Source organism: Hevea brasiliensis, chromosome 4 (genome assembly GCF_030052815.1).
Source record: "Hevea brasiliensis isolate MT/VB/25A 57/8 chromosome 4, ASM3005281v1, whole genome shotgun sequence".
Lineage (NCBI taxonomy): Eukaryota > Viridiplantae > Streptophyta > Magnoliopsida > Malpighiales > Euphorbiaceae > Hevea > Hevea brasiliensis.
This window is the reverse complement of record NC_079496.1, coordinates 89,214,812-89,239,112: the sequence shown is the minus strand read 5'-3', so window position 1 is coordinate 89,239,112 and position 24,301 is coordinate 89,214,812.

The following is a 24,301-nucleotide window of genomic DNA, read 5'->3' as shown; positions in this document are numbered from 1 at the left end:
ACTAAATTGGTAGAGGAAATTAAGGTATGAAATTTGGAATCCATGAAACATTCATGGATTACTTGGAATAGAAATAGTAATTCACCTAAATGACTTAATGAACATTTAAGTTATGTGAGTATATAGTTAAGAATTGTATTCCCATTACTAGTAGGTCTAATAAAACATGAGTGATACCACTTGAATATGAAATGAAATTAACCTAGATGGGTTGTTGAGTATAAATGGGATGAGGTTTACATTAGGATTTATGTTTCCATTACAAATAAGATAATAACACCTTGTATGAGTTATGAATTCATATAAATATTGTAATGAATAAATGAATCACATAAAAATATGAATGGAACATTAGTTTTCTTTATAAGAGAAAGGAAAAATGTTTTGAGTACAATGGTATATGAACACCATTGTTGTGAATTGTGATCAATATGAATGATGTAAGGAATGTATGAATATTATGATGAATGTATAAACTATGAAATTTATCATGAAATAATAAAGTCATAAAACACAATATATTAATATTTAATGATATTATGTGCCCTTGTATTGCCTAGACATGTGTGTCAGATTGGATAGTTTGGCATGCCAATAGGGTATTATTTTAGCAGTACTGCGAAAGGCTTTATGTCTGTATTCATGGCTTTATGCCCATATTCATGGCTTTTATGCCTGTATTCATGGCTTCATGCCCGTATTCATGGCTTCATGCCCGTATTCATGGCTTTTATGCCCGTATTCATGGCTTTTATGCCCGATTATGTGTTATCATGGCTTTTTAGCCATACTGACTGCATACGTGGTTGACGTTCTGCGTCCCATGGTATGACGGCCCGAGGCACCACAGTGTCCAGTGCTAACGACCCGTTATCCAGTTTAGTCAGCCTGTCATAGGTTACTTGGACAGTGAAATTTATTGAAATAAGTTAAGAATATTAGTAATTAAAAATATTAGAAATTAAATAAATGAGTAAGATGACCTAAAATAAATTAGAATAGTTATTTATTAGAAAGAATCGAAATGAACTGGACCGACATCAAAATTTACTTATTATGAAATAATCTGAGACAACCTAGCAAGTATAGAGAAAATGCTAAAAGATTAGCAAAGAAAATTATAACATAAATAAATATTGCAAATGTGACTTATATAATAATATAAGCATAAATTTATTATTTTCAGATCATTTTTCTTTGTACACTATTACTGTACATTGGCGAAATAAACACTTTGAAAGAAGACTAAATTAGGATAAAACATATTAAATTTTAGAAACCGCATGTGAAGTATGAATAAATCTTAATTATTTGAATTATGTTTTATTTCTATCTTTATTTGTATATTATTTCCTTGTTATATTATTGCACCACTAAGCAGCAATGCTTAGCGCGATGGAATTGTTTCCTTGTGCAGTCAAAGCTAGAACCCAATGGACGTTTGGTAGGAATTTTGGGAGTTTTGATCTGCAGAGTGTCAAAGCTTGTCACCTCCTCAGCAATGCATGTAGATAGGGCCCATATAGATCATATTTTGTATTTTGTATAAAATGCCAGATATTGTATTATAATATAGATTATGAACAGGTAATTAATAGGAATGCGATGTAAATTAATTAATTAGCTTTTTCATATGTAATTAATTTATATATTATGTAAATTATGAAATTTTGTAATTATTTTGTAAATTATGTAAATTAAGGAAATTTGAAAATTTTGCTTATGTAATTTGAGAATGTTTACATATGAATTGAGTATGAATGGAAATGTATGGAAATGATTATGAAATTGGAATGTATGGATGAGATTTGAAATATGAGAAAATTATGAGAATGATTGATGAGATAATTATGATTAGCATGGATAAGATTTTATTTTAGAAATATTATTGAATTGAATTTCAAATAGGTGAATATTGAAATACGCCAAACGATAATAAAATAGGGGAAACTCCGCTGGTTTCTCCGTCGAAAAATAATTGATATTAAATTAAATGAATTCAAAATTATTTAGAAAAAAAATAAAGTAAGATAAGTTAGGGTGCTCCGGCACCGATTGTAGCATGCCTTGCTCGGCTACACTGTAGTCGGGTGAGGGGTGTTACACACAGACTCAGTTAGACCGACATCTTGAGAAGATAGGTATAAGTTATTGTAATGAATGGCTCTAGTGCTAGTGGGAGATTGTTAGTAGTATGCCCTAGAGTATATCATTTAGTATGTATCTTGTGCATATTTTTATTAATAAAAGGCATTTCCACTTTTTCGTTTATATAATATATTTATGCGTAATAGAAAAGGTTCATTGATATTTTGTTAGAAATATTATTCTTAAGTTGTTAAGAATATGAGTGACAATATTTCTAGCACAAAGTATCATAAATAGGTTCACAATCGAGGATACTTCATAATAAGGACATGACTTATCCAGAAAGATTGTATTCATATTTGTTCCCAAGTTATTTATATGAGATATAAATAAGATGGAATGGTGAGACTTATGCCATATAACAAACATGATAGGCACTTATAAATGATATGTAGGCCAAACCAGTGACACTTATGACAAGCACATGGAGTTTACTCTTGTCAATGATTTGTCATAAATCATATCAGTGCATATAATCTTTAGACCTGAGATAGTACAGTTATCTTGTATATAAGTAGTTTGAGTTTGATATTGCTTTCATAATTGTACTATGTATGGGCATATGGGCATCTGTTGAATTCTACTAGTTATATATGGAGGTAGGTGTTGATCAAGATGAAATCTGTTCCTCTAAGTAAATTGAGATAAAATCCTATGTTCATTTAATTGTTCTTGATGTTTCAAGTTCCTAGCCAGGACAGATAGATTTATTCAGAAAAGAGTTTCTGATGAGAAAATCTTTTTAATCAAGAACTGGAATTAAAAGAGAACATAATATTCATAGCAAATGGAGTTGACATAAACCATGACTCCAGCTTGAGTTGAGATTTTGTAACAGAGAGATTCTAGTGCATGGTAACATATGATTATAGGTTCATTTAAGGTAAACCTTATTACTAATTGGGTGGCCATGGCATGCTATGCTAGGTGTTAACCATGGTCTATGAGGTGCATAAAATGATTTAGAGAAATCATTTATGGTAAGAAAGAGTTCTGATGATATTAAGAGTTGATATCATGTCTCATTGCCAATTAGTGATGAGCCTAGTAAGTCACACACATACACAAGTTATCACCTAATTAAATATGATTTAATTAATTAATTAAAGAGTTTAATTGATTAATTAAATAGGTTTGGTTTGCAATTAGATTGCAATGTCCCTAGCATGGCTTGAAACCAAATCTAGATTATTGGATGTATAGTATAAGTTAAATTTATATTTAAATTGTTTAAATATGAATTTAATTAATGAGGAATTAATTAATAGAGATTAATTAATTAATTTATATTTGATATAAATTAGAAGAAGAAAAATAATTATTTTGGGTTGAGAACTCAAAATTAAAACACAGGGCCATTTTGGTCATTTCACAGTGTGACACGTGGCACCATGAGATGGTGACACATGGGATTACACATAAGCTTGCCAAATGTTTTTTAATCATGTAAGATGATTAAAATCAAGATTAAATATAGGTTTGACACTTGGCACAATATGATTGGGTTACTTAAACCTAGAGCTAATCAAAGGGTGACATGTGGCAAGGGTTTAATGTGTTAACCTAGCTATATAAGTGTTGTTATGAAAAAGAAAAACAACCAACAGCCACTCCTCTCCTTTTTCACACCATTTTGAGGCTCTCCATCTATTGTTCTTCATCTCTCATCAATTCAAAGAGATTAGCCATCAATCTCTTGAATTAAGAACATTAGAAATTGTTTCTAGTGTCCTATTTACATCTCTAATCTCTTAAAAGGTAGAACTTGAATTTCTAATTAATAGAAAAAGCTTTAGAAGCTGTTCAAAGGCTACCATAGGTGTTCTTGGTGTGGACAAGCTAGAGGGACAACATTTGGTGTCCTGAAGACAAATCTCAAAGGCGCAGACATGCTGTAGTGTATCAAAAGGTTAGTGTAATCATTCTAGATTTAATCTAGGGTTCTAAAACTAATCTGATTAATTTTAAAATCTTAAATGGCAAATACTGATCCAAAAACATATTAAAAGAGTTTTAATATGTTGTTTATCATTGAAATCAAATAGATAAAAATAAATCTTGCATGATGCATGTAACCCTAGGTGAAAATTTTTGAATTCAATGGTATAAACTTGTGTTTTTCACGCTTTCGTTCCTTTAATGTTCTAGACTCAAATGTTCCTGGTCCCTTACCTCCAGAGGCCACCCAAGAAGAACATGAAACTTTGGACAAGTGGAAGGAGCATGATATGAGAGCTAAGTGTTACATGCTTGCTTCCATGAGTAATAAGTTACAAAAGCAGCATGAGAATATGCAGAGTGCAAGTGAGATCCTCCTTCACCTACAAGAGTTGTATGGTGAGTACAGCAGGAATGCTAGGTATGAGATATCTAGGCAACTGTTCCACATGAGGATGTCTGAGGGACAGAATGTTGGGGATCATGTCCATAAGATGATTCAGCTAATTGAGCCGCTGGAACATCTTGACTTTAACATGGATTTCCAACTGCAAACGGATTTGATCCTTTAGTCCCTTCTTGAGTCTTTTGGGAATTTTGTGACAAATTTCCATATGACTAAATAGGAATGCACCTTGGCTAGTTTACTCAACATGCTAGTTATTGCCCAAAAGAATATGCCGGGCAATAAAGGAAAAGATGTAGCTTTGATTGCATCTTCTTCTGCTGGAAAGTCCAACAAGAAGAAGGGTAATAAGAAAAAGAAACCTCAGATTCCTGGTCCTTCTAAGAAAATAGCTAAACAGAATGGGAAGACTAAAGCTGATGGAGGCAAAGGAAAGTGTTTCCACTGCTAAAAGGATGGGCACTGGCCGAGGAACTGCCCAGAGTATCTTGCTTCTCTGAAGGACAAGAAGGATAGACCTTCAGAAGGTATGTCCATATCTTGTTATTTAGATTCTAATGATACTCATAGTTCATTTACAGCTTGGGTTTTAGATACTGGTGCCAGTTCTCACATTTCTTATGATATGCAGGAACTAGCAAATAGTAGCAGCTTGCGTTCTCAAGATGTTAGAGTCCAGATTGGCAATGGCTCAACTGTTGAAGCTTTAGCCATAGGATCTAAATCTTTTTACATGTCTGGACATGTTTTGTGTTTGGATAATATTTTATATATACCTGATGCTTATAAGAACATCATTTCTATATCTAGTTTGACTAGAAATGGCTATGAATTTCAATTCACAGATGATGTTTTCAATATTTATTTTGGAAATAAATATGTTGGTTCGGGTTATATGAATGATGGTATTTATTATTTGGATAATAATGACAAATACAAAATGAATGCAAGTGATCTAAATGAATTTAATGCCATGGTAAAAATCAACTCAAGTTCAAAATATATTTGACACTTAAGGTTATGTCATGTTGCAGAAGATAGGATTGCAAAGTTGGAGAAAATGGGGATTCTTTCCTCATTGGGCTCTGAGCCTACTCTAACTTGTGAATCTTGCCTTCAGGGAAAAATGACTAGATCACCCTTTGTTGGATAAGGGCTAAGAGCTGAAAATATTTTGGAGCTAATACATAGTGATGTATGTGGTCCACTTAAGGAAATGGATAGAGGCGGTTTTCACTACTTTATTACCTTTACTGATGATAAATCAAGGTTTGGGTATTTGTATTTGATGAAATACAAACATGAATCCTTTGAAAAGTTAAAAGAATTTAAATCTGAAGTAGAAAATCAAATAGGAAAGAGTATTAAAGCTCTTCGATCTGATCGTGGAGGTGAATATTTGAGTACTGAATTTGATGAATACTTGAGAGAGTACGGCATTATTTCCCCATTGACTCCTCCAGGAACACCACAGCTGAATGGTGTATCTGAAAAGAGAAATCATACCTTATTGGATATGGTACGTGGTATGATGAGCTATACTGATATGCCAATCTCCTTTTGGGGATTTGCATTAAAATCAGCTTTGTATATTCTGAATAGGATTCCATTAAAATCAATTTCTTCCCCACCTTATGAGATATGGAATGGAAGAAAACCAAGTCTTAAGCATGTTAAGATTTGGGGTTATCCAGCTTATATGAAAAAGCTAAACACTGATAAATTGGAAACCAGATTAGAAAAGGGTCGATTTGTTGGATATCCAAAAGATAGTTTTGGATTTTATTTTTATTTGCCTACTTCACAAAAGGTTATGGTAAGTAGAGATGCCACATTTCTTAAACAACAGTTTGTTCAAGAAGGAGGCAAAGGAAGGCAAATAGAGTTAGAATTGGAGAATTCTGACCAACCAACAGATCAGATGGATATAGATCCATCTAGTCAACCTACACCCATTGATGAAACATCTATAGCTATTCCTCATAGAACAACAAGGGTATCTCACCCACCAGTGAGATATGGTTTCCTTCATGAAGAAGAACAAGAGTTGTCTACTCATGAAGAAGTAGATTATGGAGATGATCCACTTATCTATGAAGAAGCTATATTAGATATAGACTCTTTAAAATGGATTGATGGTATGAAATTCGAGATTGATTCCATGTATAAGAATCAAGTCTGGGATCTTGTTGACCCACCTGAAGGTATTGTACCTATAAGGAACAAATGGGTGTTCAAGAAGAAAATTGGTTCTGATAGAAAGGTAGATACCTATAAGGCAAGGCTAGTAGCGAAAGGGTTTCGCTAAAGGCAAGGAATCGACTATGAGGAGACTTTCTTGCCTGCTGCCATGCTTAAATCAATTAGGATTCTATTAGCAATAGCTGCATACTATGATTATGAGATTTGGCAGATGGATGTCAAAACAGCTTTTCTCAATGGATACATTAAAGAAAACATTTTCATGGAATAACCTAGGGGTTTTGAATCCCAAGATGGTTCTAAGGTATGCAAACTAAAGCGATCTATTTATGGGTTGAAACAAGTTTCGAGGATTTGGAACATCTGTTTTGATTAAGCCATTAAGTCATTTAGTTTTATTAAAAATGAGGATGAGCCATATGTATATAAGAAGGTTAGTGACAGTGCTATCACTTTCCTTGTTTTATATGTGGATGACATACTATTGATGGGTAATGGCACAAGTATATTGACAACTGTAAAGGTATGGTTGTCAAATACATTCTCCATGAAAGACTTAGGGAAGGCAACCTATATTCTTGGGATTCGCATCTATAGAGATAGAGTGAAAAGAATAATTGGTTTATCCCAAAGTCTATACTTGGAAAAGGTATTAAAGAGGTTTAACATGCTTGATTCCAAGAGAGGATTGTTGCCAGTGAGACATGGTATCCACCTTTCTAAAGAGATGTCTCCAAAGAAACCTGAAGAAAGTGATAAAATGGCTAGGATTCTATATGCTTCGACTATTAGAAGTTTAATGTATGCAATGTTATGTACTAGGCTGGATATCACATATGCTGTTAGTTTGACTAGCAGGTATTAATCCATCCAGGTTTGGAAAACTGGATAGCTGTCAAGAATATCCTTAAATACTTGAGAAGAACTAAGGATTTATTCTTGATTTATAGAGGTGGAGACTTGCAATTGGATGGTTATACTGATTCTGATTTCCAATCAGATATCGAAGATAGAAAGTCTACCTCTGGGTATGTGTTCATTTGTAATGGAGGTGCAGTCAGTTGGAAGAGTTCCAAACAGAGTATGACTGCAGATTCCACTACCGAGGCTGAGTATATTATTGCATCAGATGCTGTAAAGGAAGCTGCTTGGATAAAGAAGTTCATGATAGAACTTGCAGCAGTTCCTTCCATTGAGTCAACAGTTCAACTTCAATGTGACAACAATGGAGCAGTCATACAGGCTAAGAAAACCTGGTCTCACCAGAAATCCAAACACATAGAAAGGCGCTACCACATTATCAGAAAAATAGTTGGACGAGGCGATGTAGCCATGCAAAAAATAGCATCAACTGAAAATCCAGCTGATCCATTCACTAAGCCCATGTCACAGACTCAGCTAGACCGACATCTTGAGAAGATGGATCTAAGATATTGTAATGAATGGCTCTAGTGCTAGTGGGAGAATTTTAGTAGTATGCCCTAGAGCATATCATTTAGTATGTATCTTTTACATCTTTTATTAATAAAAGGCATATTCACTTTTCCTTTTACATAATATATTTATGTGTAATAAAAAAGGTTCATTGTTATTTTATTGGAAATTTTATTCTTAAGTTGTTAAGAATATGAGTGACAGTATTTCTAGCATAAAGTATCGTAAATAGGTTCATAATCGAGGATACTTGGATACTTCACAATAAGGGCATGACTTATCCACTAAGATTGTATTCATGTTTGTTCCCAAGTTATTTATATGAGATAAAAATAATATGGAATGGTGAGTCTCATGCCATATAACAAAAATGATAGGCACTTATACATGATAAGTAGGCTGAACCAGTGACATTTTTGACAAGCACATGGAGTTTACTCTTCTCGATGCATTATCATAAATCATATCAGTGCATATAATCTTTAAACCAGAGATAGCACAGTTATCTTATATATAGGTAGTTTGAGTTTGATACTGCTTTCATACTTGTACTGTGTATGGGTATATGGGTATGTGTTGGCTCCTACTAGTTATATATGGAGGTAGGTGTTGATCAAGATAGAATCTATTCCTCTAAGTAAATAGGGATAAAATCCTATGTTCATTTAATTGTTCTTGATGTTTTAAGTTCCTGGCCAAGACAGATAGATTTAATCAGAAAAGAGTTTCTGATGAGAAAATCTTTTAATCAAGAACTGGAATTAAAAGAGAACATAATATTCATAGCAAATGGAGTTTGACATAAACCATGACTCCATCTTGAGTTGGGATTTTGTAGAGAGATTCTAGCGCATGGTAACATATAATTATAGGTTCATTTAAGGTAAACCTTATTACTAATTGGGTGGCCATGGCATGCTATGCTAGGTGTTAACCATAGTCTATGAGGTGCATAAAATGGTTTAGAGAAATCATTTATGGTAAGAAAAAGTTCTGATGATATTAAGAGTTGATATCATATCTCATTGCTAATTAGTGATGAGCCTAGTAAGTCACATACATACACAAGTAATCACCAAATTAAATATGATTTAATTAATTAATTAAAGATTTTAATTGATTAATTAAAATTAAATAGGTTTGGTTTTGCAATTAGATTGCAAAGTCCCTAGCATAACTTGAAATCAAATCTAGGTTATTGGATGTATAGTATAAGTTAAATTTATATTGAAAGTGTTTAAATATGAATTTAATTAATGAGAAATTAATTAATAAAGATTAATTAATTAATTTATATTTGATATAAATATATTAGAAGAAGAGAAATAATTATTTTGGGTTGAGAACTCAAAATTAAGACACAGGGGCATTTTGGTCATTTCACATGGGTGACATGGCACCATGAGATGGTGACACATGGCACTACACATAAGCTTGCCAAATGTCTTTTAATCATGTTAGATGATTAAAATTAAGATTAAATATAGGTTTGACAATTAGCACAATGTGATTGGGCCAATTAAACCTAGAGTCAATCATAAGGTGACATGTGGCAAGGGTTTTACGTGGTGACCTAGCTATATAAGTGTAAGGATGAAAGAACAAAACACAACCAGCTGTTGCTTCCCTTTGTGCCGCTACCCTTAAGACTGCCATCCTCTCTTTTTCTTTATCTCTCATCAATTCCAAGAGATTAGAAAACAATCTCTTAAATTAAAAATACTAGAAATTGTTTCAAGTGTTCTGTTTACATCTTTAATCTCTTAAAAGGCAAAACTTGATTTTCTAATTCATAGAAAAAGCTTCAGAAGCTGTTCAAGGGCTGCCATAGGTGATCTTGGTGTGGACAAGCTAGAGGGACAACATCTGGTATCCTAAAGATGCATCTCAAAGGTGCCAAACACACTGCAGTGCATCAAGAGGTTAGTGCACTTGTTCTTGATCTAATCTAGGGTTCTAAAATTAATCTGATTAATTCTAAAATCTTAAATGCAAATACAGATAAAAAAACATATTAAAAGAGTTTTAATATGTTGTTTACTATTGAAATCAAATAGATAAAAAATAAATCTTGCATGATACATGTGACTCTAGATGAAAAATTTTGAATTCAAAGATATAAACTTGTGTTTTTCATGCTTTCGCTCCTTCACTTGGCAGACACTATGTGACCGATGGTGTGATGGCCTGAGGTGTGACATCCTCACTTTAGATAGTCCATACATTCTACTATTCTGGTGACCAATGTTTATCTGGACAACCAGAATATTTGGAACTATATTTAAATTAGAGTGAGGAGTCATAAATAACCCAAATAATGATAAAAAAAATTAAGGAAAAATTTAAGAAAAGAAATGCAATAAGGTTAAATGAGTCGAAGCTACGTCGATGGGTAACCCTAACGGGAAGCGACTATGAAGACAGTTAGCAACCCTAGACCCGTGGGAAATCCTGTGAAATAATTTTTGGGACTCAAGTGAAGGATTCTTGAGGCTTAGATGGCAATAGAATGCCAAGAGAATGCTAAGAAAAATTTTGCAAATTGGTACAGACAATTTTAGCTCAATAAGTAAAACGAAAGGCAGTTTGGTCATTTCACCTTCAGAGATAATTTTTGACCAACTTGTCCATTTTAGTAAGTGAGATCTATGCCCTAAATTATGAATAAATATTGCTACAAATTGAATTAAAAATAAGTAAAGAAAGAAGAAAGAAACATAAAACATAAATGAAATTAAATTGAATTATTACATAAGCACTATGTAAGAATGACATCATTAAATGTAACACCCCTATGTTCGGTAGTGCGTTCCGGTGACTAGTGTTGCCCGGACAGCTAGGATGCCTAGAACTACACTTCGTTATGAGTGAGGAAACATAAAATAATGAAAAAAAGAAAAGAAAATACAAGAAAAACAAAGGAAAAATAATGGCAAAGAAATGTAATCAAGTTAAGCGAGCCGGGAACCCTAGCGATGGGGGACCGCACTGGGAAGTCACGGCGTGGACCGTTGACTAGCCCTGGACTGCGGGGAACCCTGGAAAACATTTTTAGGACTTAAATAGACCCTTATAGAAGAATAAATATCATTAGGAAGATCAAAGAAAAATTAAATAATTAGTACAAAGAAAAGTGAGAAATCGAAAAACAAACAAAACCCGATGTTACTGAAAAATCGGGAATGCAACCCGAACAGGGGCATTATGGTCATTTGACATCCCGAATTGTCTTTTGACCTAAATCTCCATTAAAAATAAATAATATTACAATTAGAAAATATAATGAAAAATTTATTTGGTGGTACCTAAAGTAAATAACTAAAATTATGGGTTAATGTGGGATAAATGAACAATTAACATATAATATGATTTAAATTTGGTGAGTGGACCACTTAAGATTAATCAAACACTAAATGGGGCAGGTGTAAGTCCACTACACCATCTGCACATCATCTTCTCCAAATTTTCTTCACCATGCCGAAATGAAGGATGGGAAAATCCTCCATTGCCGTTTTGTGTAAAGCTTCATGCACTCCTCCATTTCAACTCCAATCACTTAGGTTCCTTCATTAAAAATTGTCTTCACATCATAAGGAAGAGCTTGATACTAAAATCAAGAAGTTTAATCAAGGTTTAGCAAGTTCCAACCATAAGGTAAGTTTGTATTTTTGAAGATTGCTTTGTTAAACTTTGTGTTCATGTTATGGGTGTTGGTTTTGTGAAGAAAAATTTCAAGTTTCAGAAGTTATTGAGATGTTCATTTTGGACAGCCATGGAGTTATGTATTTGATGAAATATTTGTGCATATATTTGATGAGAAATTATGTTGGTTATGGTGATTTAATATCCTAGTAAATTATTCCATATGTATATGGTGATTTTTGCACTTGGATGGAAATTGATGAATTGTAGGACATTTTGGTGTTGAGGAAGATTTTCGGCAGCCTTGGGATTCTTGGATAAATGTATGTGTTCATGAAGGTGTTGGCAGAAATATTGACATTAAGGTTGATGGATATGTATATAGATTGATTGTGTAAAGTGTATGTAAGAACTAGTAAGGTTTAGGTGTATATGTGATTGTACTTAGACCTTGTAAATGTGAGTTTTAATTGGTGTATTAAGGATGTTTGTAATCTGCCCAAAGTGATGTTAATGTAAAGTGGAATATGGTTTTGGTAATGAACCAAAACAGAATTGGTAAGGGAAGTGGACATATAGTAATGTAAGTGTGTAATTGATGTATGTCAAGTAAGGTAGTTAAGGGCAGTATGTATTTTAGTCTATAACTTTACATGTGTGATCTCAATTGGTATGAGACCAATTGGAGGTGAAACTAGGCACAAAATGTGCCAACTTTCATTGAGAAAGCATACCAAAATTCTGCTTGCAAAGTGACATGAAAAATGACCAATTCGGATTAAGTGCAATTGAAACCTGAAAACTGACCAATTGGGCAACAGTTAGTGTTTAGGCCATAACTCACTCAAAACAGGTCCAATTGACCTGAACTTTTAACTATGAATAGTTAAGACCCATACCTACAAGTCTTATGAAGACACCAAAGCCCAGAAATGACCAGAAGTAAGTCAAAAAGCTTGCACAACTTCGGGTCCAAAAACTGGCCGAACCAAAGTTGACCAAATTGACCTAAAATTGACCTAATTTGATGCCATTTGACTAGCAATAGTATAATGACCACAACTTGGTCTACTTAACTCGGATTGACCTAAAATTTTGCCCCGCGTTCCATCAGACATAGATCTACAAGTTTGTAATTTTGATCGAAACCCGAAAACCGAGGGAACTAGGTGTCTGGCTAGGTCAAACTAGTATCCCGGAATCCAACAATTTGCAATAAAATTCAAGGAAACGCAGTATACATAGAAATGAGTTTGGTAAAACGTACTAACCCTAAAATCCTATCGAATGTGACATATTAAGGACACTAAAACCTAATTTACCTAAAACGCATCGAGGGTCGGTATATTAGGTGATTGAGCAAATAATAGCCTTCAATGAATTACTTATCGAACATTATCGTTAGAGACAGTTTAATTTAGTACTGAAACACTTCAAATTGTATTTCTCAGTTACCAAAGACTCAGGAAAAGGGAAGGAAACACTGAGTCCAGACCAGGAGACAATTATCTGAGGTTTGTGCACAACAGCTATTTCTTTTGAATCATTTTCAATTGAAATAAACTATGACTATTTGCATATTATTGTTTTAAGTTGTGAAATTGTGAAAAATGGTTTGAATGCTATTTGATGGATACTTATTGATTGAAAAGCACTGTAATTGGTTTGAAACCACAGCTATCATGTACATTGATTGTATTCCTCGCTAGCTTGTCTAGTGGGATGAATTGAATTCCCTCTCTGGCTGAAGTGTTGAAGTGTGTGCCTATTGAGGACGAATAGAATGAGTACTCATATTTTTGCTAGCTAGCTATGTTATTCCTCATTAGTCATTGACTTTTAGGATGAATTGAATGCCTCATTAGCCATCGGCTTTTGGGATGAATTGAACTTGGAAACATGATTAAAGCTGTGTGTGATTTATTGATATGTATTGTGAGATTATGAAATGAATTTAAACTCTTATTGACATATACTGTCTTTTGAATTCAACCATGATCTGACTTATTGAAATTTATTATGATATTGAGAAATAGAGTTTAAATTCTTGTTGACAATTATTGTCTTGAAATTAACTATGGTTTTAAGTATCCACTATTTACATGACTTATGAATTGTGATTTAAATTGTATTTGATTAATGTTGTGCACCACTGAGACATTGTCTCAGCGATAGCTTTATTCTTTGTCGCAGTGGAGACAGAAAGAGCGTGAGACTAGGCTGCTAGTACCTCCAGCGAGAGACTACCGGGTATAATGAGTATACCAATATTTTGTATTTTGTAATGTAATGTATGTTCACCGTATGTACATATTGTTTTTGGTTTTGAGCAGTTGTAAATTAAAATGGTACATTAAAGTTGTAAAGTAAATTATGAGATATTTTGACTTGTAAAATTGTATTATATTTTCTCTATCTCAGTCCTTGAAAAATTACTGTGAATTTGACTTGAGAAATATGTTGTGTTGAAAAATATCTTTGGGTGAGATTTGGAAATATATTGAAGTGCTTTTTACAGGTTTTCTGAAGAACTGTTTTATCCAAAATACAGATGGCACTCTGCCAAAATTTTTATAGAAATTCCAAATAATTCAAATGTGCTAGTTCTATCACTTCAATTAAAAAAGATTTTTAACACCTGTAAATAGTGCTCACCACTGTAAAAGAAGTAAGAAAAGTTTTTAAAATCCCTTGTAGTGTATTTAATGGGTTATCAGTAGACGAAGTTGGTAATTCATTAGGTATACTACGGGATCATGTTATGCCTTACAGAGGGGTAGGGTGTGACATGTTTTAGTGGTATCAGAGCCAGGTTTTTAAATTCTATTTTCACCTGTTATTTGAATATTCTTTCTTCATAGTACAATGCTCAATATCATTGTTTGATACATATAGTACATTACATTATAAATATGCACTAACGGGAGGAAATCTCCTTGTGTTATTTGTTCAGGAGATCTAAAATCCTCACATTGAATATGGAAGAGGGAGATCGTTCAGTCGATCAATCTATTGAGGCTGAGGTGCAAGGGGATGCCCCAGGCCTATAAAATGTTAGTGGTTGTGTGGCGTACTGTAGTACCACAGTTTCTGCTCGATTCGCTCGTGAGATGGCTGCAATGTTCCAACAAATGGCTGGTAATGTACCTACTCAAGTCCCAATACAGACACCAGTGGTACAACCACAGTCTCCTACCAGGCAGTATGATAAATTGATGAAATATGGGGCTATAGAGTTTAAAGGGACAGTAGATCCTCTAGAGGCTGAACAGTGGTTAGAGAGGATGGATAGGGTATTCAAGAAATTGCATTGCACAGAAGAGCTCAGATTCGAATACTCAGTGTCTTTGTTACAGGGGGATGCTTATGACTGGTGGAAAACCATTCCCCACAGTCTGGTAGAACTAGCAGTATTAACATGGAATGAATTTCTCAGGGAATTCAGACAGAAATATGTCCCTGATGCCTATGTAGACCAGAAGCTGCAAGAGTTCCTAAGTCTGAAACAGGGGGGCAGATCAGTGGCTGAGTATGAAAGAGAATTTTCTTGCCTTAGCCATTATGCAGTGAGTCTACTCTCTACCAGCAGGGAGAGATGCAAGAGGTTTGAAACTGGCTTGAAGCCCAGTATCAGAGTACAAGTAATCGGCTTCAAACACACTAACTTCTCTGAACTTATTTCTCAAGCCCTAGAGTTGGAAAGAATTGAGATTGAGACTGCTCTTGAGAAAAAGAAATCAGAAAAGACAGATAAAGAGGGACAGTCAGTAGAACAGAGTTCTAGTGGTTATACTGGGAAGAGGAAGAACCATGGGGGACATGGCAGAGGTGGCAAGAAATCTGGTAAGATATTCAGGACAGAGACCTCCCCTATCTGGTCAGCAGAGTACCAGAAGTTCCTACCCTCCCCGCCAATGTGAAACTTGTGGAAAAAATCATGGTGGGATATGCTATAAGGCTATTGGAGCCTATTATAACTGTGGAGGCACAGGACACTTTGCCAAGGACTGCACCAGTTGTCGCAGAGTTGGACCACCTCCTACTATTGCAGAAGGGTCAGTTCAGAGCCCTGTCACCAGAAGTTCACAACCACCTAGCAGAGGTAGAGGCAGGGGTAGAGGTAACCCAGCAGGCAGCCAAGGCACAGTGAAACATTCAGAGCAAGACAGTGCTCCTGTCTGAATGTATGCAATGAGACAGAGGGAAGAGGCCGAGACATCTGATGTTGTGGCTGGTACCTTCTCAACTTTTAACCAAAATGTGTTTGTGTTATTTGATCCAGGCTCTACCCATTCTTATGTGAGTGCTAGCATCATTGATTGCATTGCTGTTCCATGTACAAAAATGGACTTTGAGGTGCTAGTAACAAGTCCGTTAGGACAGGAAGTCAGGGTTAATAGAATGTATAGAGATTGTCCTTTGGTAATCCAAGGACACACTTTCCTGTCCGATCTCATTGAAATGCCCTTCAGAGATTATGATATCGTCTTGGGCATGGATTGGTTAGCTAGGTATCATGCCATGATTGACTGTAGGCTGAAGATAGTCACTTTTGGCCTTCCTCAGTACAGTGATGTGGTAATACATGGGGAAAGGCAGTTATTGCCATCAAACATCATTTCGACTGCACTAGCCAGAAAAATGATTAGAAAGGGGTGTGAAGCATACTTAGCACATGTGGTAGACACCCAAGTGGGGAGTCCAGCATTGAAGGACATCCCTACAGTACATGACTTTCCAGATGTGTTTCTTGATGAATTGCCAGGATTACCTCCGGAAAGAGAAATGCAGTTTGAAATTAATGTTATGCCTGGTGTAGATCCAATCTCCATAACGCCATACAGAATGGCACCAGCAGAATTGAAGGAGTTGAAGATACAACTGCAAGAACTACTTGAAAAGGGCTTCATCTGCCCTAGTGTGTCACCTTGGGGAGCACCAGTGTTGTTTGTTAAGAAGAAGGATGGTACTCTCCGCTTATGTATTGACTACCGACAGTTGAATAAGGTGACAATAAAGAACAGATATCCATTGCCTCGCATTGATGATCTTTTTGATCAGTTGAAGGGTGCAGCTGTATTCTCCAAAATTAATTTGCGATCTGGTTATTATCAGTTGAAGGTGCAAGAGCAGAGTATTCCAAAAACTGCTTTCAGAACTCGATATGGCCACTATGAGTTTCTAGTAATGCCATTCGGGTTAACAAATGCTCTAGCTGCTTTCATGGATCTGATGAACACTATCTTCAGACCATATCTTGATCAATTTGTGGTGGTATTTATTGATGACATTTTGATATATTCAAGGAATGCAGAAGAGCATGACAGACATCTGCGGATTGTATTGCAGACTTTAAGGGAGAAACAACTATATGCCAAATTGTCGAAGTGTGAATTTTGGCTGAAAGAAATCTCCTTTTTGGGACATGTTGTGTCAACTGAAGGGATCAAGGTAGATTCCAGCAAGGTAGAAGCTATCCTTAATTGGAAGCCGCCCAGGAACATCACAGAAATTCGCAGTTTTCTTGGTCTAGCTGGATATTACCATCGGTTTATGAAGGGATTTTCTATGTTATCTTCTCCACTGACCAAACTGCTTTGGAAAGATGTAAAATTTCAGTGGACAGATAAATGTCAGCAAAGTTTTGATGAGTTGAAGAGGTGTTTGACTGAAGCTCCAGTTCTCACTTTACCTACTCCGGGTAAAGAATACACAGTTTATAGTGATGCTTCTCACAATGGGTTAGGCTGTGTACTGATGCAAGATCGGAATGTCATTGCTTATGCATCACGCCAGCTGAAACCGCATGAGAGGAATTACCCAACACATGACCTGGAGTTAGCAGCTATTGTTTTTGCTCTGAAGATCTGGAGACACTATTTGTATGGGGAGAAATGCTACATTTACACAGATCACAAGAGCTTGAAGTACTTAGGCACCCAGAAGGAATTGAAATTGAGGCAGAGGAGATGGTTAGAACTCATCAAAGCTTATGATTACTTAATAGACTATCAGCCAGGAAAAGCAAATGTAGTGGCTGACGCCTTAAGTCGCAAGACTATGGCAAGTCTCAGAGTTTCTCCCATGTCCATGGTATATGAGTTGAAAGCACAGCATGCCAGTTTAGAGATTGATGATGAGGGACAGACAGTAGTTGCTTGGCATGTACAGCCAGTGTTGATTGATCAGATCAGAATGGCTGCTCAGAGTGATGAAAAGTATCAGAAGCTACTGAAAGAAGTCCAGCAGGGCAAGAAACCTGAATTCTCTGTGAGAGATGATGGTTTATTGCTACATCAGGGCAGAATGTGCGTTCCTAGTGATGTGGAATTGAGACAAATCATTATGAAGGAAGCACATGAGTCTCCATTTGCTATGCACCCTGGTGGAACTAAAATGTCAGAGAGAATTTGAAGAGCATTACTGTTGGATGGGTATGAAAAGAGATATAGCTGAATTTGTTTCCAAATGCCTAACTTGTCAGCAAGTAAAGGCAGAACATCAAGTTCCAGCTGGTTTGTTACATCTTTTGTCAATACCAGAGTGGAAATGGGAACGAATAACTATGGATTTTGTTACAGGACTTCCAAGGACATAGAGTAGTCATGATGCAGTATGGGTTATAGTTGACAGATTGACCAAGTCTGCTCACTTTTTGCCAGTTCGGATGGACTATAGCCTGGAAAGATTGGCCAGATTGTACATATATGAGATTGTAAAATTGCATGGAGTGCCAGTATCAATTGTGTCTGACAGAGATCCTAGGTTCACTTCTAGATTCTGGGGTAGTCTTCAGAGAGCCCTAGGAACTAGATTGAACTTCAGCACAGCATTCCACCCACAGACAGATGGCCAGTCTGAAAGGGTTATTTAGATATTGGAGGATATGCTACGGGCTTGTGTGATTGAATTTGAAGGTAGTTGGGATACACACTTGCCTTTGATTGAGTTTGCTTATAACAACAGCTACCAATCAAGCATTGGGATGCCTCCATATGAAGCATTGTATGGCAGGAAGTGCAGAACTCCCCTATGTTGGGATGAGGTAGGTGAAAGGAAGATGATTGGGCCAGAAATTGTCCAGCAGACAGAGGAAAAGATTAGATTGATTAGAGATAGACTCAAAGCTGCATCAGACCGTCAGAAGTCCTATGTTGATCTGAAAAGAAGAGATATTGAGTACGCAGTGGGTGATAAGGTATTCCTCAAAGTTTCTCCTTGGAAGAGGATTATGAGATTTGGCAGAAAGGGGAAACTGAGTCCTCGTTTCATCGGACCATATGAAGTTCTGGAAAGAGTGGGTCCTTTGGCATATCGGTTGGCATTACCTCTAGAGCTAGCAAGGATACACAGTGTCTTCCATGTGTCCATGTTAAGGAGGTACAGATCTGACCCATCTCATGTACTATCAGTTGAAGAGATTGAGGTAAATCCAAACCTTTCATATGAGGAAGAACCCATAAAAATTCTGGCATATGAGGTGAAGCAGCTGAGGAACAAACAGATACACCTGGTTAAAGTGCTGTGGAACCATCATTCAGGCCAAGAAGCTACTTGGGAACGTGAAGAGGATATGAGGAAACAGCACCCACAGCTGTTCAGAGACTAATGCCAGGTAAAATTTCGAGACGAAATTTATTTAAGGGGGGGAGAATTGTAACACCCCTATGTTCGGTAGTGCGTTCTACTATTCTGGTGACTAGTGTTGCCTGGACAGCTAGGATGCCTAGAACTACACTTCGTTATGAGTGAGGAAACATAAAATAATGAAAAACAAGAAAAGAAAATACAAGAAAAACAAAGGAAAAATAATAGCAAAGAAATGTAATCAAGTTAAGCGAGCCGGGAACCCTAGCGATGGGGTACCGCACCGGGAAGTCACGGCGTGGACCGTTGACTAGCCCTGGACTGCGAGGAACCCTGGAAAAAATTTTTAGGACTTAAATAGACCCTTATAGAAGAATAAATATCATTAGGAAGATCAAAGAAAAATTAAATAATTAGTACAAAGAAAAGTGAGAAATCGAAAAACAGACGAAACTCGATGTTACCGAAAAATCGGGAATGCAACCCGAACAGGGGCATTATGGTCATTTGACATCTTGAATTGTCTTTTGACCTAAATCTCCATTAAAAATAAATAATATTACAATTAGAAAATATAATGAAAAATTTATTTGGTGGTACCTAAAGTAAATAGCTAAAATTATGGGTTAATGTGGGATAAATGAACAATTAACATATAATATGATTTAAATTTGGTGAGTGGACCACTTAAGATTAATCAAACACTAAATGGGGCAGGTGTAAGTCCACTACACCATCTGCACATCATCTTCTCAAAATTTTCTTCACCATACCGAAATGAAGGATGGGAAAATCCTCCATTACCGTTTTGTGTAAAGCTTCATGCACTCCTCCATTTCAACTCCAATCACTTAGGTTCCTTCATTAAAAATTGTCTACACATCATAAGGAAGAGCTTGATACCAAAATCAAGAAGTTTAATCAAGGTTTAGCAAGTTCCAACCATAAGGTAAGTTTGTATTTTTGAAGATTGCTTTGTTAAACTTTGTGTTCATGTTATGGGTGTTGGTTTTGTGAAGAAAAATTTCAAGTTTGAGAAGTTATTGAGATGTTCATTTTGGACAGCCATGGAGTTATGTATTTGATGAAATATTTGTGCATATATTTGATGAGAAATTATGTTGGTTATGGTAATTTAATATCCTAGTAAATTATTCCATATGTATATGGTGATTTTTGCACTTGGATGGAAATTGATGAATTGTAGGACATTTTGGTGTTGAGGAAGATTTTCGGCAGCCTTGGGATTCTTAGATAAATGTATGTGTTCATGAAGGTTTTGGCAGAAATATTGACATTAAGGTTGATGGATATGTATATATATTGATTGTGTAAAGTGTATGTAAGAACTAGTAAGGTTTAGGTGTATATGTGATTGTACTTAGACCTTGTAAATGTGAGTTTTAATTGGTGTATTAAGGATGTTTGTAATCTGCCCAAAGTGATGTTAATGTAAAGTGGAATATGGTTTTGGTAATGAACCAAAACAGAATTGGTAAGGGAAGTGGACATATAGTAATGTAAGTGTGTAATTGATGTATGTCAAGTAAGGTAGTTAAGGGCAGTATGTATTTTAGTCTATAACTTTACATGTGTGATCTCAATTGGTATGAGACCAATTGGAGGTGAAACTAGGCACAAAATGTGGCAACTTTCATTGAGAAAGCATACCAAAATTCTGCTTGCAAAGTGACATGAAAAATGACCAATTCGGATTAAGTGCAATTGAAACCTGAAAACTGACCAATTGGGCAGCAGTTAGTCTTTAGGCCATAACTCACTCAAAACAGGTCCAATTGACCTGAAATTTTAACCATGAATAGTTAAGACCCATACCTACAAGTCTTATGAAGACACCAAAGCCCAGAAATGACCATAAGTAAGTAAAAAAGCTTGCACAAGTTCGGGTCCAAAAACTGGCCGAACCAAAGTTGACCAAATTGACCTAAAATTGACCTAATTTGATGCCATTTGACCAGCAATAGTATAATGACCATAACTTGGTCTACTTAACTCGGATTGACCTAAAATTTTGCCCCGCGTTCCATAAGACATAGATCTACAAGTTTGTAGTTTTGACCGAAACCCAAAAACCAAGGGAACTAGGTCGTCCGGCTAGGTCAAACTAGTATCCCGGAATACAGCAATTTTCAATAAAATTCAAGGAAATGCAGTATACATAGAAATGAGTTTGGCAAAATGTACCAACCCTAAAATCCTGTCGAATGTGACATATTAAGGACACTAAAACCTAATTTACCTAAAACGCATCGAGGGTCGGTATATTAGGTGATTGAGCAAATAATAGCCTTCAATGAATTACTTATCGAACATTATCGTTAGAGACAATTTAATTTAGTACTGAAACACTTCAAATTGTGTTTCTCAGTTACCAAAGACTCAGGAAAAGGGAAGGAAACACTGAGTCCAGACCAGGAGACAATTATCAGAGGTTTGTTCACAACAGCTATTTCTTTTGAATTATTTTCAATTGAAATAAATTATGACTATTTGCATATTATTGTTTTAAGTTGTGAAATTGTGAAAAATGGTTTGAATGATATTTGATGGATACTTATTGATTGAAAAGCATTGTAATTGGCTTGAAACCACAGTTATCATGTACATTGATTGTATTCCTCGCTAGCTTGTCTAGTGGGATGAATTGAATTCCCTCTCTGGCTGAAGTGTTGAGGTGTGTGCCTGTTGAGGACGAATAGAATGAGTACTCATATTTTTGCTAGCTAGCTATGTTATTCCTCATTAGTCATTGACTTTTGGGATGAATTGAATGCCTCATTAGCCATCGGCTTTTGGGATGAATTGAACTTGGAAACATGATTAAAGCTGTGTGTGATTTATTGATATGTATTGTGAGATTATGAAATGAATTTAAACTCTTATTGACATATACTGTCTTTTGAATTCAACCATGATCTGAGTTATTGAAATTTATTGTGATATTGAGAAATGGAGTTTAAATTCTTGTTGACAATTATTGTCTTGAAATTAACTATGGTTTTAAGTATCCACTATTTACATGACTTATGAATTGTGATTTAAATTGTATTTGGTTAATGTTGTGCACCACTGAGACATTGTCTCAGTGATAGCTTTATTCTTTGTCGCAGTGAAGGCAGACAGAAGAGCGGCAGAACTAGGCTGCTAGTACCTCCAGCGAGAGACTACCGGGTATAATGAGTATACCAATATTTTGTATTTTGTAATGTAATGTATGTTCACCGTATGTACATATTGTTTTTGGTTTTGAGCAGTTGTAAATTAAAATGGTACATTGAAGTTGTAAAGTAAATTATGAGATATTTTGACTTGTAAAATTGTATTATATTTTCTCTATCTCAGTCCTTGAAAAATTACTGTGAATTTGACTTGAGAAATATGTTGTGTTGAAAAATATGCTGGAGCTGAGATTTGGAAATATATTGAAGTGCTTTTTACAGGTTTTCTGAAGAACTGTTTTATCCAAAATACAGATGGCACTCTGCCAAAATTTTTACAGAAATTCCAAATAATTCAAATGTGCTAGTTCTATCACTTCAATTCAAAAAGATTTTTAACACCTGTAAATAGTTCTCACCACTGTAAAAGAAGTAAGAAAAGTTTTTAAAATCCCTTGTAGTGTATTTAATGGGTTATCAGTAGACGGAGTTGGTAATTCATTAGGTATACTATGGGATCATGTTATGCCTTACAGAGGGGTAGGGTGTGACATTAAAAATTTTCTAACCGATCATAATTAGACAACCATAAGTATAAAAGGAGAAAGGAAATAATTAAAATAAAAAATCACCATCTTCCACCTCCCATTAAGCCTTGGCTGAAACCCTTACCCAAGAGCCATCCTCCATTATTGAGCTTACCAAGCTCATGAAACCCTAAATTTCCACCATATTTCCCCAAGTTTCCAACACAAAAATTTATCCTAGAACCTTGCTTAACACTTTGGGAGAAAAAAGAGGAGAAGAAATTGAAGTTTTGGTTGGCTTGGACTTGAGCTACAAGAGGTTACTGCATATACTCACCTCCCTCTCTCTTTAATCTTTGTTACGAAGTTAAATTGAATGAGAAATTTTTGTAAAATTGAAAAAAACACTTATGTTGGAGTATGCATGAAACTCAGTAGAGGGAGTGAGGATTTTGATTATTCTAATTGAATTAAAGTTATTTAGTGATGGTAATTGAGAAGTGTGTATGGATTAAAAGTTGAACTTCATGTGTTATGCATGAGTAGGAAGTTGAAGTTAGGGTTTTGAATACAAATTAGGGTTTTGCCAAATTGATGGTAAATTGGTGTTCTAATGGTCAATTAGTGACCATTTGAGGTGGTTTGACCTTAACTTGGAATTGATTGGGGCATTGAATGGTGATTTGGGTGAGCTGCCCTATGTGCTGGAAATTCTGGACTTGAGTCTAGTGTGTTTGGGCAGCAATAAGTTGACTTGTGTAGCTTTAATTGGTGTAAGGCCAATTGGAGGTGAAACTACATAATGCCACATTATTCATGAAGAGACACTGCCTAGAAACCAACCTAAAGTGACTTAAAAATTGCTTGAATCCTCGTAAACCAAATCTCGACCTGGAAAAATGACCATATGAATAGTGATTATTCAAATGGCCATAACTTTGTGTAGAGAGGTCCAAATGACCTAATTCTTGAATCCATGGAAAGCTTAGACATAGTAGAACAACTTTCATGAAGAACAAAAACCCAATTTTCTGACCATAACTTAATCAAATTTGTAACATCCTCTTTGTACGTATTCTGTACGTTATGTTGCTCCGGTGACCTAATGTCAGTCCGAGCAAGTCAGGATGTCTGAAACTACATTTCAGAGAAAGTAAACAGATATATAATGATGAAATAAATACAAATAAAATACTAGAAAAATTAAAGAAAAATGAAAGAGAGAAAATGAAATAAGG